The sequence below is a fragment of the Apodemus sylvaticus genome, chromosome 12 (genome assembly GCF_947179515.1).
Source record: "Apodemus sylvaticus chromosome 12, mApoSyl1.1, whole genome shotgun sequence".
Classification (NCBI taxonomy): domain Eukaryota; kingdom Metazoa; phylum Chordata; class Mammalia; order Rodentia; family Muridae; genus Apodemus; species Apodemus sylvaticus.
The window spans coordinates 92,007,797-92,015,358 of record NC_067483.1 but is presented as its reverse complement, the minus strand read 5'-3'; positions in this window follow the sequence as shown (position 1 = coordinate 92,015,358).

Below are 7,562 nucleotides of genomic sequence, written 5' to 3'. Positions count from 1 at the left end.
TGTACTTATGGCTTCAGAGGTAACGTTTAATGCGCTAGTGTCAGATTCTAAGATAATGAATGATCATGCCTGGTGTATAATTACCTGAGTTAAACGATAGCCTGTTGCACAGTTATGGCTTCCAAAACCACCTCACACTGCCAAGTTCCAACTAGTTAGATATTACTCTGAGATTAGCTGTCAAATCATCTGGAAATTGAGTAACATCATGTGGCAGTAATTTATTTTATTTTACGTTTTTTTATTTTACACAAATGTTTATGTTACTCTGACATTCTCTGAGATCAAATTTTAAGGCTTTTAAGAACCTAGAAAAGGTGATAAATACCTGTGGTTATTGTCCTGTTCCCAGGGGTAGAACGCTTTACACAGTCATAGACACGCATGGTGAGAGGTGGTGCATTTTTTTCCATTATGAAAGCTATTGGTTTGGATTCCTAACCATTTAGATTTGCTTCCCTGGATGTCTAAACTCAAAGTGAGCATGATTTTATCCATTCATTTAGGGTAGAAACATTAAATAAAGAATATATCTAATAAAAAACAAAAAAGAAGAAAATAACTAGGATGCATATATCAGTGTAAGAAGATGGGCTTGTCTTAAACTAATAAATAATATTCTTATTGATAAAAAAGAAATTAGATTCTATTCTTTCTAGAAACTTGCCTCATAGGATTTATATTTTTTTCTTTAAAGCAGCTTATTTTTTAAAGAGGTTTTTTATTGTTTTGTTTCATTTTTCTTTTGATTTTGAGATGGGTTTTACTGCATTGTCCAGACTGACCCGGAACTCCTGAGTTCAAGTCATCCTCCTGCCTCAGCTTCCAGAGGAGCTTGGACTTAGGTGTATTTCACTATACCCAACTGTCTTAGTGCTGTTTTATAGTTAAAGCTTCTGACAGAATCAATTTAGAGGAAGGAAGGGTTTATTTTGGTTCACAGTTTGGAGGTTCGATCTATCACGGTGGGGTTGTCACAGTAACAGGGGTGTGAGGCCACGCTGTACGCACAGTCAGGAGGCAGAGAGAGAGAGACACGTGCTGGTGCACAGCTCTGTCTCTCTTCATTTAGTCCCACCTGTGGGATGGTGAATCCACACCTATAGATGGTTCTCAGTTCAGTCAACAAATCAAGATAACCTCACACTATGCCCCGAGATCCTCTTTGGTGAGTCTAGTTACTATCCATCTGGCAATTGATGGTAGCCATCACCCTAACATTTTTTTCTAATAAATGCTATTTTTCCCCCTCTGATATTTTTCTGTTTTCTCTTAAAAGGTCTGATATTGCTCTCTTGTTAAGTGTTCTATTGCTAAACACATTTAACTGATGAAGTGATTTGTTCACGTAATGGTGTTTTATTACTGTGCTGTGGTGTACTGGTAAGGTTGTGAGATGCTTCTGGGTACAACAGTTCTGCCCTGTGTGACATCGTTGAGCAGACTCAAAGGTGAGTGATGTCGTCTCTGCAGGCTCCCAACTCTGGGTGTCACACCCCTAACAAAAACATGCACGCATATGTTAGGATCAAATGAAGGCGGAAAACATTCCACTAAGTTGCCAAAGTTAAGTGACTTGATTCTTTTATTATCCAGGTATGAAATTGGAGTTCTAATTAACTAACATGGTAAGAAAAGCCTTGATGTTGCAGCTGGTTCTGCATAGCCTGTCTCTGTGATTGACAACTTGGATGGAAACTTGAGTAATAGAAACATAATTAGCTCATTCTTTTCAAGCACACAATTGACCATTTGGAAGCACATAGAAATGGCACTGTACACTTTCATCCCATATAAGCTGCTGGGAGTGTGCACTGGTGGTGATGGTACCTGATGGGCTCAGAACTACTGTGTGGAAACCAGAGTCATCTCCTTCATCTAAGGACAACTGGACAGAGCAGTCTACTAAAGGTGAAGAGCTGCACTTCAGACCCCTGTATCTTTCTGTGCAGCTAGAGTTTGCATTTATAGGCCAAAAGCCACGTAATGTACCAAGGGAATAGCTAACAGGGAATTGATGGATTAGTACACTCCAGCCCCACCCCTAGAAAAAAAAATCCAGGATAAGCGTTATGGATGACAGGTCAAGAAGATTTTTACAGTGACATTGTATACATGTGTATATTTTAATTTTTATTCTCTTACAAAATCTGGTACATTTCATTTTTAGAAAATATGTTTTAGAACATAAAAATGTAAAGACACAGGAGAAAAAACCATCAATCTCACCATGAAGAAGTCATTCCTTCGCTTTTGGCTCTGTTCCCTTGTATATTCTTTAAGGCATTTGACCACGTTGTTGAACTCATATGTGGGGTTTTAGTTTTGAATTTTATTTGCACTGAACATCATCCCCAAAATATTTCCTTGTTTAATAAAAATTCGTCTTCACCCTATGCATCACCTCATCTTCACGACGGTCCCTCATTTTCCTAAACCACCTCTAAGTTTAGGCATCTGTCCCTTTTCCACATCTTCCTTCTGTTATAAACAGTGCTAAGGAGGTCTCTGTAGGTGTCTGTGCCACACTGTTGCTTCTTTCCTCAGGAGGCCGCTTCAGCTCACCTTCGGCAGAGCTGGGTCTTCCTCTCCTATCAAGATTACAGTGTTCAGAGTTTACTCCATCAGGCTGAGATATCGTATCATTTTAATGTATCTGTGCAGTACCAATAAGGCTGTGCATCTCTGTCTGTCTATTACCCATCCGTGTTCTCCTGCCGTGAGATATTTGTTCATCCTTTTGTTCAAGTCTTAGTATTTTATAAATAGTTTTAGTTGATTTGCGCTTTGAGGATTTCACACACACACATGTGGTACGTTCTGGTTTCTATAGTTTTGCGTTCTTATCTTTCTCTCACCCCTGGGTATGATGAGTTCTGCACGCGGTGCAAGCACGTGTCCATATTCAAAGCACATATTTCTCTCAATTTATTGCATTTTAAAATAGCAGCTGGCATATTCTTATGATGTATGAAAGTGACAACGTTTATTAAGGTCAGCTTTATTTATTGTTCCCCTTTGAATTTGAGTGTGAAAAGTTCCTCTTCCTCCCAGATCAAATACTGACAGGCCTTCTTTTGCTTCTTCTATTTTCATTTCTAAAGAACATTTAATGCCCAACTCTGTTTAATTTCAACTGAAGTGCAGAGATACAGTTTAACGATAGAAATCATTTCAATTAATTTTCCTAGCAAATTTTCCTAAGACCAATTATAGAATAATGTTTTTACTGCCCTTTACTTGTGAAGTGCTGGCTTTTGCACATGTAACTTGGTTTGTGGTAAAACTTATTGCAGAAGCTTTGATTTTGATCTGTCTTTCAGCCTGAATTTAGGTCGATGACACTTTATAATTCAACAACCACAGGCATATCTTATTAATAGCTTTAACTGCCATTTGCCCCTTTATCACCCTCATTTGAAAATTAGGTGACCTAGTTGTCAATGTCTCCAGATTACTTTAAAATCAATTAAGAATAAGTGACAAAATGCTCGGTTTTAATTTTGATTCCTGTTAGGATTGTTGATGGGTTTGAGAAAATTGTCCTGACACGGCTGTCACATAAGCATTAGCAAAGCTAAAACCCAACTTGAGATTCCTGGTAAAGGAATCTCAAGTTGAGAGGCAGATTGAGCTTGGAGCATTCAGGACAGCTCTGTCAAACTGAAATCTGATGGATTTCCCTGATGCTTGTTTGTCAACCACAGTGTCGAGTAAGCCTTTTAAACCTGTAAGATAGAAATAATCCCCCCCACCCTTCCCCTCATCTGGGTGTTGGATGATCAGGAGGACTAACACTGTTGCAGTCTTTTAGAACATTAAAACACGTGCACTTTAAAAGTTATATTATCATGATGCTCAAACTGCAAAATCCCCACTTGTGCGCACATGAGAGACCAGACTGTGCAAGTGCCCAGCGAGTTTCACTTCCTTTAACGTGGAAATTTATAAACTGTACTCATTCTCCATCTCGTCTTTTGGAGAATCAAATTGTTCAGTTTTTACTTTTCCCTTCCTGTTGCAGATACAGTTCGCTTACAGAGCCCCAAACTTTTTAATACTGAAAAGAATGCCTTAAATTTTATAAGCAGGAGGTCTGTCAAGCAAATTGCCCTTGGCAGGAAAGCAGATCATATATCTTGAGCTTATCTACCTCTTCAGACTACACACAGCCTTGATTGCCCTGGGGTGCACACGGAGGTCTGCAGACTGCCCTGCGCTGTCTAGGCTGAGGCCGCCTGGCCCAGGGCTATTGAGGAGGGTTGGCTCTATCTAGCCTGTGGTTTAGGAAGCTCTGCTTCTCCCCACCAGTGATGACTTTCTGCTGTGATTTTCAAACTGCCTACTACTGTTTATTTGGAATCTAAACATCTGGGAAGCTTTAAAGACCCAATTTGTTGAGGGCACAGTCTGTGCTCTGATTTAATGTGAACGAGACACAGGACACGTAAACACGTTGATAGCAGGATTTATTAAAATGTAACTATTGCAATATAACCAGGGACTGGCGTGATTTAACTCAGTTTCCAGTGGCACCCTTGTGATGGAATTGTAAGTTAGCGAGAGATGAAAATGTTCCTGGTCTGACACTGGCGTTTTGCAGATGGTGAGCTGCAGTGAGAGGAAGCTTCCTTTCCCATGCTATGTGCCTGTTGGTGGCAGAGCTGGGCACAGGAGAGGCTCCATCTTTGTAAAGTTTCCCTTGCTGCTTGGGTTTTGTTCACTTCTCTCATGAGGACATCATGGCAGTGCAGGGTGAGAGCGTTGGTGTAAAAGCCTGGCTCGTGTGTTTAATCTCAGCTACTCTAGGAGCTAAGGAGGAAGACCACAAGGATGAGGACAGCCTGGGCAATTCATTTAGGAGCACCTGTTTCAAAGCAAAGATAAATTGCATCAATCAATCAATCAATCAATCAATCAATCAATCAATCAATCCAGGTTGGGGAGGTGAGAAGTGTGGATTAGTGGTAAAGTACTTGGCTCCCATGTAGAAGAAAGTGCTGGTCAGTCTAGGAATAAAATAGTCATAGCAGTAGCCGAGGGTTCTTGCGACAAACACGAGGCTCTGCCAGTCACACAGCTCAGCCCTCTGTAAGTTTGAGAAAAGCAGATGTGGAGCACATTGGGAAAACCACTCTGCATTTCCTCTTAGGCTTTGGATGGCATCTTTGGCATGCATTGGGAAGTATTGACTAGAAAGAAGTGCCTTTGTTTAGGCTCCTGATGGAAACATCAGCTCTGGAGACACTGCTGGCTTCAACATTTGAATGCTGGCTCCATCCATTTCCTCCATCCGATGGAGCAGTTCCACAGACTGGTTGTTATTAAAACTGGGGACAAACAGGATGAGTCCCAAATCTCTGACTGACTCTTCTAGAGGACCACAAGTCCTTTAGACTCTCATTGTCCTCTAGCTTCTTCCCTAGCCTCAACTCTGACAACTTCAGCTTCAGTTCATCTCTGACAGGACCCGAGGTTTGATTGACTTAATGCTAACATCTTTAGAGTCTCCTAAACGTGGCTGGCTTTGGCCTCTGTAGATCCCCCCCCACCCCCCAGACTGTCCCTTTTCTTGTAACACAGGCCAAACACCTTATTCTCACAGTCAACTTCTGTCTTGTCTCTTATGGCCTTCAGTGTTTAGGCCCTTCATGGCCATGTCTAGCTTACATTAATTCTTATATCATTCAGACTTGGTTCTCTAAGTTGTGAGCCTGCAGAGGGTGGTAAGGATGAGATTTTTCTCCTAAGTATCCCCAAGATTAATAGGCTACAGGAGGGACATGAATAAATCAAAGAAGAAAATGTCAGTCGACTCTCTGGGGAGAGAACCAAGCTGAGAGCTGGTCCCAGTTCTCCTCACAGATGGGCTCAGCCCAGCCCCTCCCATTCATTCCTGAGCGCTCATCACCACGTGTAAAAAGAGCCTTAGGGTGTCTCAGCTCCTGTGGCTTTGTTTTATAATTTCTTTCTCTGGAATGACCTTGTTTCTCTTTCGGCCATGGAAACTTTTCTTTGATACATATGTACATCTATGCATCTTCTTTCTGTATATATGATTTCCCCCTCAAATTGTCTCAGATATTCACTTTCAAGATCTATAATGATGTTTGTGAAAATAATAAATTTGGCAGACAGGCTTAGCTGCGTGAAAAAGTCTGCCAGAGGCAAAGAAGAAACGTCTCTCCTCTGACCTTGTAGTTCCTCATGACATCTCTCTAGCAAAACCTGTCACCTCATGTTATCAAGCACTGGGCCTGGGTTCTTTTTCCCCATTAGCCTGTGAAGTCAGCTTTACATATTTGTTTATGTGACATTAATAACACAGTGTCTCATATACAGTAAAGCCATAATAAATGTGAAAAAAATTTGACATTTTCTTAAGCAGCTTTTAATAGGTGAGATCAGTTTTACCCTTTTTAATTTCTCTCTGTATGTATGTATATACACACATGTATATATTCATATATATGCATACACACATATATACACAGGTGTATATATATCTGTGTGCCTGTGTATGTATTGTATGGGTATGTGAACATGTCTGTGTGGATGTACTTCCACATATGTGTGTGGAGGACAGAGTTCAACTTTTGTATTTCTTTTTCAATTGCTTTCCATCTTGTGAGACAGAGTCTCTTGATTTTATTTTTTAATTTATTCTTTGGGAATTTCCTATACTTTTATTATATTCTTTCCTGTCCTCTAAATCTCCCCAGATCCTCCCTGAACTTCTTGATATTTTTCTCTCTTTAAAAAAAAAAGAACCATTAAAAATCACGGAGTTTTATTTATGTTGGCCAACTCCTCCTGGGTTTGAGGCCTGACCTGGATTGGGCCTGATACAACTAGTGTCACTCCGCACAAGGAAACTGACTTTCCCTCTCCTGTCAGCCGTAGTTTGTGAAGGGGAGGGGCTTTATGCTCATTTCCCCTCCTTCCTGTAGGGATTTTGTCTGGCTTGAGCTTTCGGAGGTCCTGAGCACACTGCCACAATCTCCCTCCTTACGTCCACATGTGCCTTCTCCTTCCTATGTCTGGAAAATTTCTGTCCACCACTTCTGACTCTTATAATCTCCCTGTCCCTTGACATGGTCTCTAACTCAAGGCTCAGGGCTCTAGGTCACAGGAGACAGTGTCTTATTGAACACAGAGATTACTGTTTAGAACAGACTGGTGGCCAGTGGGTCTCCAGGATTTGTCTGGCTGGTCCCTGCGTTTGTGCAACCAAGTGCTCTGTCCACTGATCCATCTCCCAAAGCCTTGCCACTGCTTCATGGAGTATTAGATAAAATGACATTCTAGGTACTCAGACGACACAGCACTGCTCCTATTCTCCACCTCATAACTTTTAAATTCCCTTTGCTTGTTATCTCAACTTGCTGTTTGCGGAGTATGTGGCACCATGAACACCGTGCTTTCTATTTAAGGTGACATGTGACAATTTCCCTTTTTTTTGGGGGGGGGAGGTATGATTTTTGAAACTGTGGTTTGCTGAAGCTGGTGAAATGTATTGGTTTTGTTGACAAATTTCTTGGTCTAAACTGCTGACATTTCTT